This window comes from Tribolium madens, unplaced genomic scaffold (assembly GCF_015345945.1).
Source record: "Tribolium madens isolate multiple individuals breed KSU strain unplaced genomic scaffold, Tmad_KSU_1.1 Scaffold_97;HRSCAF=244;Tcas5.2_LG3a, whole genome shotgun sequence".
NCBI classification, from domain to species: domain Eukaryota; kingdom Metazoa; phylum Arthropoda; class Insecta; order Coleoptera; family Tenebrionidae; genus Tribolium; species Tribolium madens.
The window spans coordinates 7120385-7134041 of record NW_025401069.1 but is presented as its reverse complement, the minus strand read 5'-3'; the positions used below and the strand labels follow the sequence as shown (position 1 = coordinate 7134041).

The 13657-nt window shown below is 32.7% G+C and overlaps 1 protein-coding gene across 1 annotated transcript in view; it reads left to right on the top strand.

The window, feature by feature from the left end:
* Positions 1-6115: 6115 nt before the first annotated feature.
* The window catches only part of LOC123014326 (discoidin domain-containing receptor 2), a 73411-nt gene continuing 65869 nt past the window's right edge, over positions 6116-13657 (top strand). The window contains exon 1 of the mRNA XM_044413385.1: positions 6116-6287. The gene's annotated coding sequence lies outside the window, so the exon portion shown is untranslated. The remainder of the gene's footprint in view (positions 6288-13657) is intronic.

Below are 13657 nucleotides of genomic sequence, written 5' to 3'. Positions count from 1 at the left end.
GATAAAATTTTTTTAACATTTTTTCCATGTTCCTTGTTACTTACCTTATTTTCCTCTGGGGCGCGAGTTTTGGCGCATCCTGTATACCTACTACCTAGGAGTAATTAACACTAAAGATACATAAACGAAAAAATTGACAAAAAAATCTGAATCCTTAAAAATATGATGCCTCAATATTCAAAAAAATTCGGAAAGAAATCTGTAACTCTTCAGTTTTTAATAACAGTTTTCAATCAAAAAGACTTTTTTCAAGCAAAACAGTGGAAAATGCAGACTATTCTGCTGGTAGGCAAACCCTATTTGGTTAAAAAACATTTTTTGACAAAAATTTTGACATGACTAATAATAATAACAAATTCTGCTAAAAGTTTACAGTTTTACAGTTTCCTTTTAAAACCACTTTCATGACTGTTACAGCTACAGTTAGGTTGTCCATAACAAAATCTGTCCTTTCTGCTTTATTCTGTTTCTTCTTTTTTTTGTTTCTTATATTCTTATTTGTTTGCAGTATTCTTTAAATCTCCAGTTTAATTTAATTTAATTATCTACTTCGATTCCGAAAATCTACAAAAGTTTTTTTTTTTAATGGAAATTACCAAGTCAAAACTTTGGTGAAAAAATTAGTAGCAGCTTGTCTCCATAGCCACAAATTTTGTTTGCTCTTTGCTTTTGTCCCTAGAAATTTTGTTAAAAAATTATGGTTATGTTTTCAAATTGAAATGTTGACAGAATTTTGACTTTTATGAATCTTGTGTGCCTGTTTGCTCTTTGAAAGCGCTATGATTGAATACCTGAGGACAGACATCATTACCTAAGGTCTAAAGACAGAATTCAGTGCTAATAATTTTGACAGAAACACACCGCAAGTAAGTAAAATGTTGTGGACAAAAATGAGATTCTTGCTACAAAAAATTTGATAAATAGAATGTATATACAGAAAAAAGTTATTTAGCAAAAGATACAAAACTTTGAAGAAAAAGGATATTATATACAGCGAGTTGGTAAAGTTCAATATTGACCTTTAAACGATAACATTTTAAAACATGTATATAAGAAATTGATAAATGCTAATCTAGTCCATAGCCTAAAATTATTTTCAATTATATATATAGCGTGTCTCAAAAATAAGTTACAATACCAACTTGTGTTTTTTTAAATGAAACGTCATATGTTTCTTAGCATTAAAATTACCATAAATGAATTTACTAGTGGTGCCAACGTTAAGACTGTTTGGCATTTCTATTTAAAAAAAAATAGACTTTAGGTAAATTTCTTTATAATTGTCTAAATTTTTTGTAATACTAAATTATTCAAGCACTATATTCTCTTTATTCATATATCTGAAAATAATAGAATGCACCAAAAAGAACCAAATAAAGGCAAATCTGATTCAATAAAATACTGTGACAAGCAGAATTGGCAATAGAAGAGTACAAGCAAAATTGTTTTGCGTTAGGCCTTAAAATATTCGGTCGCCATTTGGAGGCAGACTTCGTTAAAAAGAATTCCTGATAATGTCGTTTTGCATCCCATGTGGCATATAAAACGCGAGTAAAAACCTTGTTAGGCTAAAATGTCTCTAAACCTCCCGAACAAATCGATGAATAAAAACCAACGAATCATTTTATAAAATTGGTTACAAGGCGGGAAACGTTTCTAATTGTGATGGATTAAGTCTTTGATGGCCAATTTAAAGCAGATTAGGACCACATGTGCCGCTTTAAACTTTTCTGATGAAGGTGTTTCCGTTAACCGTTCCATTAACTAAATAGAACACATAAGGTTAAAAAAAATGTTTCAAAGCTCCCACTTAATAATAACGAGTGAAAGTGTTTATTGACTAGCGGCAGACATGTGATATCCTAGCACCCTCAGGAGGAAGGGCAGTTTAGTTCTATTGTTACGACACTTTTATCCTTTTGTGGTGCAAAAAACCACACGTGAAATATCGCCCCACTAACTATTGCTGTTTTAATTGTGTCATTGTGATGGAAGTGCGTCATTTATTTTTACAAAAGATCTTAAAAGCAATCGCGTGTAAGTCATGCTCAGTTTCCCATGAATTTTTAAAAATTATCCCACGTTATTGACTGACATGAGGGTGATGATTTTATTTCAGAGAGGAAATTGGGAGTATTGGTGATTATGAAACAATGATTTTTTGATTGGTGATACGTTTAGGTTCTCATCTCTTTGCAATTCTACGATTCGTTTTGTATAGTTTTGTTTGTTGACGACGCGTCAGCCAATAACTCTTCTGTTACAAGAGGCCGCCAATCCAATTAGTGTTATAGGTGTACGTTACGGGCACGAGAGCTCAAATGCGTCTGTCGTTTATTGTGGAGGTGTCACAAACAGCTTCTGGTTCCCACTGGCGATTGCCATAGTAAGACTGTTAAGACTTTCCACTGTAACGAACACGTCTGTCGTTAAAAGAGTGCTGATTTACATTCTCACGAAGTTTAATTAAAAACTTATATATTCTAGCGAAGTGAGTGTTGAATGTTTGAAGAAGCTCGGAATACTTGCAACTAAATGTTTCAGAACGTAAAATAAATTTCCTATTAAATATACACGAGCTTCTCTACAATCAAATTATTGATAAGCTGTACACGGAGAGACAAAGGTACAGTTGTCGGTAGACGGACCTGTGGGTTAATATTGCATATTGCTATCTCTGAACTGTGGTCAGTTTCCGCAGCAACCGACAGAGCAAATAAATTATTCAACTATCTGTTCACTCCCTTTGCTTCTGTATTTCGGCTTACACTAACACATATACCGTTTTATGTTTTGTGTCTTCTCAAAGCTTGTACATTTTACATTTACATGTGGCAGTATGGATTTATGACCAACCTAATGGATTTCCTGCGCCATTTTTCAACTTAGATCTCGGCCTAACTTGTCCCAGATGACAATAAAAATTTATAAATAGGTAGATGACGGACTCAAGTAAAAGAAACTCCAAATCGTTACATCGTAGCCACAGAAAAAAGAAAAAGAAAATATTTGGCTTTTACAAACCAAAATATTGCTAAACAGTGTCTTTTTGATTGGACCGCATTAATTTATAAAAAAGTCGACGTTTTGTCCGTCTTTTCAGGGACATCTTCAGGACAAAGGGGAAATGATAGAAAAAACTACGGCACGGTAACTCATTGTCTGAGACGCGAAACAATAACAGTTATGGAAAGAATAACAGTGCGGGCGAAACGTCGAAAATTGATGTGGTCCAACCAAAATAGACTCAGATTTCAATCTGACTCTGACCGCGAAAGCCTACGTTCTTCTATTGCTAATATTTATTTGCTGCATATTCACTTTAGTTAATTGCCATACATCATTACGTTACTCACATTTATTTAGACGATTAGTTAGATTACTAGTTAAAAAAAAAAATATGTAATGTGAGGAACTCGGAACAAAATTTCCAGTATAAGGAAAGTCTGCCACCAGAATAAGTAATTGTCACCAAAATAAATATTTTTCATCTCAGAACAAGTAATCACCATAAGACATGTCCAATAAATCTATTTTATGCCAAAAAAACAAGTAAATTCCGATTTCTGGTACGATTAGACCCCAGTTAAAGTTTAACGGTTCGATTGTTGCTAAGGTAGCGCTGATCTGATTGGTGTTGCCATGATTTAACCGAGATTTAAATTTATCTCTCCGGTAAATAAGTTTCCAGAAACCGGGCCTTAGACTTTAAATAACAATAAGTTTGACACCAGATTAGTATCAGAACTTTATATTATTACTTATTACGATGTTTGGTATCAACAATCGAAAATCATATTAGTGATGAATTTGAATCATCAATCATTTTATCTCCTCTATCTACACTTCTTAACATCATTTTTATTAATTGATGACGACTACGTTTTTGAGTGATTGTACACAAATTTATAAGAAATCGTTTTAAAACAGTTTGGCATTAACAAGTTGGTGACAGATTTTTCGTTCTGAAATTATTTAGAAAAAGATTAAATAAATTAGGGCATTGCTAAAATCACACTCAAATCATATTGCGAGAAATAGAAAACAGACTTGACGAAAAGCTACTTAAAAAGCATTGATAAAGAGAATCGAATTTGTATTGGCTGGATGTACGATAAAAGAAAAAGAAAATAGTCAATGCTCCAGATCCTTCATATCGGTTAGATAATTTGCAAATTGACGAAATTACTCTAATTTGACATAAAGATGTACTTAATATCGAATATCAGTTTCTTCATTTCTGACGTCAAATGCAATTAATGTTCCTTAATATTCGTCATACAACAACGCCATATAATTTACAACATCTTAAGAGCAATAATGTTTTAGCACTTGAGTTGCGAAGTAACAAGAGCAACTACCTATAGATAAAAATGTGAAAACAATTTAACAGACATCATAAACCTTGTTTTATGAGATATGTCGAAACAAACATTTTGTGATTAATGGAACTGGAATAAGGCAAATGCAATTCTTCGTTAACTTACGTAAGGCATTATCTATTTCAGGAAAAATATTTCTTATTCCAGACACATTCTGAAATCGATCTTTGAATTCATGACCCATCTTAGAGCTAATGTACTTACAAATCACAGGTTGTAGAATCAGCACATTTACTGAACAAGCGGGTGAGTGACTGCTGAATAGTAGGTTTCTTTTAGAAGGAACTATCAATTCGTTTCAAGCTGTTTGGCCATTAATTTATGTCGTTTTAGGGTAAATACGTTAATTATATCTAAATGAAGTTTTAGTTTAAATTAAAATACGATTTATATTTATAAAGTGGGTGTTAGATTTTGGTTTGATTACAAGAAAAATGTTTATACATACACGTGGAAGTGAATTTAGATATGTAAATTTACAACACGTTTGTTTCGCACGAAAAGGTTTCGCTTCTTAGATTTATGGTTACATACAAGTAACAGTGTCACGAATTGGGAAATTTGAGTAAAATTAGCTCGTATCGCAGTTGATGAACGGTTTGTGTCACTAAAAACCGTGTAATGCTCGACAGAAACAAACATCCTAAGAACATCGGCAGGTGTTCAGTCTGGTGAACTCAGAAGTAAACGCTCGTACTTGAGAAAAACAATATTCTTCAATTTTTGTAAATCACGTGAAATACTATAAAATCATCAAAAGTCGTTTGATAAGAAGTCAACGATGTCATAACTTCATCCTCGCGCGACGATGCATTAGTAAATGAGAAATGTGACAGAAGACAAATGTGACGTCATCAGTCTTTGAGATTTGTACATCGCAACAATTAAAATAATGAACCACCGACATCATATACCAGATATGATAAATTATCTCCAAGAAGGAAATATTGTCACGGTAACTGTGTGGGATGGGAATGAATGCGACGAAAGAAACAAGATCCGTAACGAATACCAAGTCTCGCTTCCGAGTTTCGTACAATGTGTCACCTAAAAAGTGGCTATTTTTCATAAATGTCACTAGAATGGTATTTCATTTCTTATACAGATTCTAAAGTCGCTATAAAGATAATAAACACGAGCTATGTTTAAGCAAAAATGGTAACGGATGGATGGAATTTATCAAATAATAAAATTGTTGAAGAACACTAACGCAAACATAAAACGTCATAAATTTGTTTTTATTCGTATAAATCTATTCCTAACCTATTTTTAAGTCGTAATATTTCTGTTTACTTCGGTTTATAAGACTCATAAATGGTGTTACCAAGTTTTTATTATTAATAAATTAGGTCAGTAACAAAATAAACGCACACGTTCGAATACAACAAAAGTAAATTTACTCCACAAAACAATAACAGTTTTGTAGTTCTTTAAATTTTATTCTACAAATTTTGAAAAGTTTGTGGAAAATTGGTGTTTAGAACAATACAAACTGGAGCCATTCCATTATTACAGTATGCTCGTTGCTACTGCTTCAACTAGAGTGCTGTAGGTGCCAGCTCAGCAAAGCTCTCCAGTCGCGAAAAGCTTTCGACAGCAGAAAGCTTCCGCAGGCGTCGCCACTTCCCAGCAGTCGTCGGTGCAGGCGTCTCCCGACAGAGGGCACATCATGGCGCGAAACCGGACATTTACATTTGAACTCAACACTGAATGCAGTCACGATACGACTCCACACAAGAATTGCCGTGTCAGACTGTGCTCCAAACTCAAACCACACGTGCTCCAAACTTTTCAGACTGTAGCTCGGTTTAATTCAAATCGTACGAATCTTAAACTAGCGCTTGTCACTGAGAATTACCTGTGAATCAGGACGATTTTAGTGAGATGGTTCTCGAATTCTATTCGGTAAGTCCGTGTTTGCCGCAAGTTATTGCGCTTTTGAACTTTTTATGTTTTTTTATTTTTGGTCGAAGCACCTGCGTGCTGGTAGACGATGCAACAGGAAACAATGTGCTCAAAATATTTCTTTGTGTAAATGAGCCGCGGTTGGGTAATTTGAATTATGTGCATTTTACCGGGTCACGTCAAACGGAGATATGCCAGGAATGCTTTTGCAGATGAAATAATCGTAACTTTAAACATATTTCAGGCGCCTATGGGGATTATTTTTAAAACATAAACGTGTTGTAACATTTATAATTCATTTACTCAGCAATTATTTCACAAGTTACAACAATAAAGCTACAACGGACTAAAAATCCTTGTTCTTTTTTCAATATTTATGCCCGCAAACAATTCTGTATAAATATCTATTTAAATTTTACAACAGTTCAGTTCAATTTGTTTTATTTTGAACGCACATACAAAATAAGTATCTGCGTAGTTTAGAACCTTTTTACTTTCTTGTTTCACTCCTTCATTTAGGTTTTTTTCACATTTACAGGATAATTGATTTTATGATTCTCTATAACAATACTCATGCACTGACTTTTTGCAGTATAATGGTTTCAGAAAAATAGGATTATGTGATTGAAATCTATAAATAAATAATTTGTGAACAATGAAGAGATTTTTTTTTCGTTTCCTTCATTTTGTCTTTATTATTCAGGGAAGGTTTGGTTTCACTGCCCTTTTTCCTTTTAACTTTTCAATAACATGTTTCGGTAAAGTTACAGAAGTAAGGTGTTAATTCAATTCCGGTACAAGTACTTAATTTGGTTTAAAATTTACCTAATTAAATATTTAGTATAATTTTTCAGCTGATGATGGTAACTCAATGCCGAAACATGCCCTGACAACAACAAACTACTTCATTTTTAAAAATTGGGGATGTGACTTTGCCCTCTTCAATCTTTTCAATGAAAAGAATGACAATACAGATGTGATTTAGTTAACTTTAATTTTTAAAATTTACTGAAAATGAGTTAATAATAATAATTTCACTAATTTATTAAATTCAGGTAGGTACACGTCACTTTCGACATAATAGTAAGTAAATCGAAATTACTACAACAGTGCAAAGTGTAAGAATTTGTTTGAAGTTTCCCAGTCAATCAATGCAAATCAGTTAAAGTTTCTTGAGTAATATGTATATTCTATAACACAATTGTGTTTGTTCAGCTATAAAAGTTTGTACAGGATTTCAAAGCAAAGTATTCTAATTTTCAGTAAATTTAAAATGACTTCTTTGTTCCATTAAACATTTTTCCTAACTAAACAAATTCTTGTAAAGACATTTGTAATTATTTTTATGATAAACAGGGTGCGCCACAACTCGCGCCCCACAGAAAAATGCTATGTAAAGTAAGATACCAGGAACATGGAAAAAAAGTTACAAAAATTCTATCTATAAAAATTTCGAAGTTATGAGAGTTTAAATTTTGTACATTGACTTTATTTATTTCTGTTGTAAAAACAATTTTCTAAGTTTTTTTTCTACAGGCTATTAGAAGAGGATACAACAAAGCTGTATCCTAAATTCTAACTCTGTTTAATGTTATTTCTGGCTTTTATTGGCAAAATTTTTGTTCTTTTACTAAATAATTATAAATAAACATATACAAGATCATCAGTATCATTAAATAGTCATAAAAAATGTCAAATGTCAAAAAAATAAATGTCAAAATTTTTTGACAGATAGAATTTTTTAAACATTTTTTTCATGTTCCTGGTATCTTATCTTACTTGAAATTTTTCTCTGGGGCGCGAGCTGTAGCGCACCCTGTATAGGTAGCACACAGAGTGTTTGCAGATAACTAGTAGATCCTGTAACCACTAAAATAATTCGTTATAAGAAGCCAAATTTGAAAACCAAACCAATTTCTTATCCAAAAATATTTTTTTTTTGTATTAATTGATTAGTGTACGGTAACACTTCCAAGACCGATTTTTAATAATGTTTGAGCAAGAATCATTGAAGATTGGACCTTACATTTTACCTCAACATTGAATTGGTGCTACTTATCTAGATTATTTGGAAAATGTGTTCTACGATCTAATAGAGGACGTGCCTTTGGCGACACAAAGGGACGTGGCTTATTTACAAGATGGAGCTCCATCACATTATGCCAGAGTCGTCACCAAATGGTTGAACAACTATTGTCCCGAGAGATGGATTGGTCGCCAAGGTCCAGTTGCATGGTCACTGCGCTCACCAGATTTAAATTCATGTGATTTTTTTTGTGACATCGTTTCAGTTTTTTAATGGAACACTCAATATATTTTATTATTTTTAATTCCTCGTTAAATTTTCTTTCAACAAGCTCACTTACTATTATTTATCATTAACTTGTGAATTTAGGCAATTCGAATATTACATTAAAGAATAGAAAGAATAGAACATTTTTATTCATTTTATCTAAGACAAGCAAACGATTCATAATAAAAAACTGTTCAATTTTGATCCAAGAAGTTTTGTAACGTCTTTAAAAGTCATGAAATTATGGTTTGAAGTGTTTTTTGATAATTCTGCCTGTGTATGTATTTCCAAATTTAATCCTTGATAAATAATATGAATATTTAAATTAAAATATTTGGCGGAAGGTGGAGTTTTAGCCAGTTTGTGAAAAACTGTCATGTTGCTTTATTTCAGCAAATCACAAACATTTATTTATTGACACCACTACATGTAAACAGTTTTTAATAAACTATGTTATATTAATGTGCAAAACAAAATTCATTCGGAAGCTGTTCCTCCAAACTTTACATAAACCATAATGCTTTTTATTCAATTTTCTATTCAGATAAACGCTAAAATATTTCTATTTTTGTGAAACCGTTATTTGTTTTGTCACTTCGGCTAGTTCAAAACAATAAGCAATAAATTTGAAAAAATAGGAAAATAGAGTTGTCAGTTTCATTATAAATTTTAATATCTCGATTTTTTCATCGACGTTTTGTCTCCATGTGCGGCAGAAGTGATTAAAAGATGATATCGTAATTGCGTTTAGTGGTTGTACCTCAAGCGAAAATGGATGAAAATTGAGGCTAATGGATTCAGGTAGGCGACATACCGTTAAATAAATTTGTATCGACGTCAACTAGATTATTTATAATCGTGTCTAATGCCTATATTTTAGGAAAATCGTGAATGTGAAATATAAATCAATTAAATCTTTCAGGTTTCGGTCAAATTGGGTTTAGGGTTTAACCCATAATCCTTGTATTAAGTTAAACTCTAGGAGATATTATGAAATATTGTTTCAAATAGCGCCGGCTCCAGTTACAATAGCTATATCGCTTAGTTCAGAATAGGAGGAATTCAATGAGCCCGTTTAAAGTGCCATAACTTCTAAAACTAAACTTTATACTCAAGTCATAGTTTGTGCTTATGAACAATGCGCCTTCAACAGTTATTTGAGCAATTCCATTGATATTCCTTCTAGGTTTTTGATTTTAAAATTTCCTCTGATTCAATTTCATCTTTTATCGCCTTCGGGAATATTTACACTCGTATAGTTCTTGCTTATTCTATTGTTACCGATTTTGAAATGAGATGCAGTAAAAGTAAAGAAGTTGATGTAAACTCGACTTACATCTTTCATTTCCAGTCGCTTACAATTGCGCCTATTTTCTGCTAGATGGGATTAATTGTCCGTGGATTTAAAGTGCTGAAGACACGTGCTGATGCTACAAAACGGGAATGCCTTAGATGTTTTTGTCGCAAGCGAAATTGTTTTCCGTGCCAAAGGATTTATCAAAATGTTCAAGTTTCTGTAATTATTTTTGAAGTAAATTAATCATCAAAGACACGACTAAAAACATAATTGTCTTCAAGAATTAACGAACATGTACATGTCGCTCTCAGTGTAGCGTTTCACACTCATCCAAGACTTAATCATATTTTAATTAATTTTTCAACTAATCGTTTTTAGTTATTTAATTAACGTAGGGGTTTCAAATTTTATTTTTTGAAAGAAAAGCGAACTAACTAGCCAATAAAATCACACTGAATAAAAGATCCCGACAGCAAATTATATTTCAGATGAAAACCCACTATCAGAGCCTAATTAAGAGTTCAAAAGTTTTATGTAAGTGCTGTATTTTTCTTTTTTGAACCTTAAGTACAAACTTTAGCTAAATGTTGACTTTGAATTTTTTATGAAGACTTGATTAAGAGTGACATTCTACAGATTATTTCGATTTACATTTTTAAGGGTAATGTTTTATCTACAGATTATACAACTAAAGACTAAAAAATGTACAATACTTTTTAAAGACAAGAATCCTTAAACTTTTTTTTTCTAACATTTTCCTGAATTCTTTAAAAATGTCTCTTTTGTCAACTTAAAGGTAATGTCCGTAAACTCCTTTTCTGGTCTTTATTGTTCTAATTCCGTAATTAACATAATTAACTAAAATAATTAAAAGTCAAAACAAGACATAGGTAAATGAAAAACTCAAACAAATTTGCTGGCTTCTTAGAGAACAGTTCTAGCATGAACCTAAAATCCACCTAGTGTACCTATGTATTGATTATTACGCAGGTGAACTGGGATTGGAGTAAATAAGGGAAACGTGCTTTATCTTTTCTTTGTTTATTTGAAAATAACACTGATGATTGACTTATTTGGAAGAGAGGTCTATTTACACGTCTTCAATTGAGTGGCAATTTATACGGGAAAAAAAGGTCTGGAGCTTTAACACAGCAGCAAAAACAATCGTAAATTAAACCTTCTCATCAAGGCTTTGAAGTGTATCTCCTTCAGGTGGACAAAATAACTTATCAATTAACGATTTTATCACGGATGGAAGACGTATGGTGAAGAATAGCAAGTGATATAAAGCAGATCCTGAAAGGTTGCGGTCTTCCGAATATGTAATTTTTTTCTACATTTTTGCTGATGGCATTACATATTATTTCCTTTGGTAAAATCCGGGTCCGTTTTCTGTGTTGGGCAAACGTAATCTTTCTCGTCGTTGTTTTTAATCCATGGTCGAAGTTTATCGTTCTCCTGTTAGTGAATTAGTAATATCCTTGTAACACAAGTAGGATAACGGAAAACAAACATTACCTGCCCAGCGTGAAAAACAGCAAGAGGAAATTGAAAATATGAATAAAACAGGTCACGTGGCCCGCGTGTGCCGTCCATAGGGAGCGAACATGCTTGTGACATGCGACAAAACATAGGAACACGCGCTAACGGCCGAAGACTCGCAGACGACGGGGTTATTGGAATAGTTGCACTGAGGGGACACTGCGAAGATGTCTCGCGAACATCTACATCAACATCACGCCTCTCTATTGTCGGGCGCGTTTATTAGGTTCTGCCGACACTCAATAAAACCAAATACGTGAACTGAATTACCGGTTTAAAAGCAAAAGCTGTTGGTTTCAAATTTACAAAATTTGCAGGAAGAGTCAACGCTCGGAAATTCACTCATCTACTTTCTTTTAGATAAACTTTTACCTTTTTCCATGAAGCAATGTTGTTAAATAAGTAACTCTAAATTAACATCTTGGCTTAACTTCTATTTGTTTTTTTCTGAAATGGGCGGTATATAATTACTTTGATCTTTATTACTAGACCGTAGAGATTAAGCGATATTGGATCAAACCAATCTTTTGAAATTGGTTACTACCAAATTAGGAAAAGTTTCATTTTTGACCATTAAGTTGATATGAGTGAATTTATATTTCAATTACCTATCTTGTTATTGGTTTTAGGAAAAAAATATTGATCGAGTTGGGACAAAAAACCAAAAACTTAAATTTACTTTTAAATTCATGTCCAAATTATGATTCGTGACAACAAATCTCTCTAACTTTAACTCACTTTATACAAAATTCATTAATTTTAGATATGTTGTTTTAACATCTATGAGTTACCGCACCGGCACCAGATTTCTTTATCAAATTTTAATGTGTGATTAAAAGGAAAATGACGAATGCTTTATAATTTTATCATCTATATTTCAACTCCTCCAGCCATCAGTTACGCCACCGCCGCCGTCATTCATATAAATGTATATTATAATAGTCAGTAAATATGATAATAGTGGGATCTCTTCCAGAGAATGATTGTGTTATTTATGACAATATGATTGGGGTCGCCGTAGGTTAAATCAATGAAAGCGCGTCTGGTGGCGCCGAACTGCACCGGACACTAGAGATAATAACACCTAATTCCCACTTGAATGTCGTCGATGAGTTCTCGGCTGACACCCCTCTTGTTGTTTGCTCCGTTATAGTGACAGTTTTGCAATAAGATGGAATATTTGTCTTTAACTTGAATAAACACAGCCTCTTCGCGGAAGTTGACTGGCACTATCTTATAGTTTAAAGCCTTCTCTTGAGAAAAGTAATTAAAATTGTAATTTATTAGCAGAAATTGGGTAGCCACATTAAGCAACAATCTTCGCATATTAAAAAAAAGCTACATTATAAAAAAATATTTTTGTCAGTGGCTTAAAAAACAGGATTTGTTTTATTTTTCAAACAGTTTTCAAAATAGAGTTTTTCAAGTATGAACACATCAGGCACGAGGGTAAATGTGTTCATTGGAATGTAAAAGAAACGGCGGATGTACTAAAAAACCCGTGTTTGCTGTTTCACTTTCAACAAGAATTTATTTATGGGCTACTGCACAAACCAAATATCTCATATAAATCTATTTTTTAAATAACGTCTAGAATTCTACATATGATTTTTCTACGTCATGTGTTTTCATACAAATTGTATAGCATTATGTAAATGCAGACAAGGCTATTTGCTCCTACTACTCTAAACAGATTTTGTCGCTAAAACGGTACCAAGACAAATTGGCCAAACTGAACGGTTTGGCAACCTATTTAACACCATAGTATTTTTCTTTCCTATTCTAATCGATTAAACATAATGGATTGCGCATATCTAGTATTTGAGCTGTCTAAAAGCGTCAACTTTATTAATAGTAACAACTGAAAAACACTATACGAGTAAAATTGATTATTATTAATTGTGATTCTTTAGAAGAAACATTTTGTGATTTTGCAAACCATTAGATCCACAAGGAACATTTTATGTCATCGATTTTTTAAAACCTTTTAAACGAAGATTCAAACGAGGGTCCAGACAACTCTCAAACATTTTCATTAATTAGAATCTAATGGCTATTGGCAGATCGAAATTCGTTTCGTTATTGGAAACGTTCCAGATATTAGTCTGTAACCAGTGGTAATTTTGATACTTGATGGAACACTGTAACCAATTAAGTGCCATCCGCTTGGTCTATTAGAAAAATAAATACTAAACGAGGAATCTTGGCGCTGAAATGCAGTGCAATTTGTAGATGCAC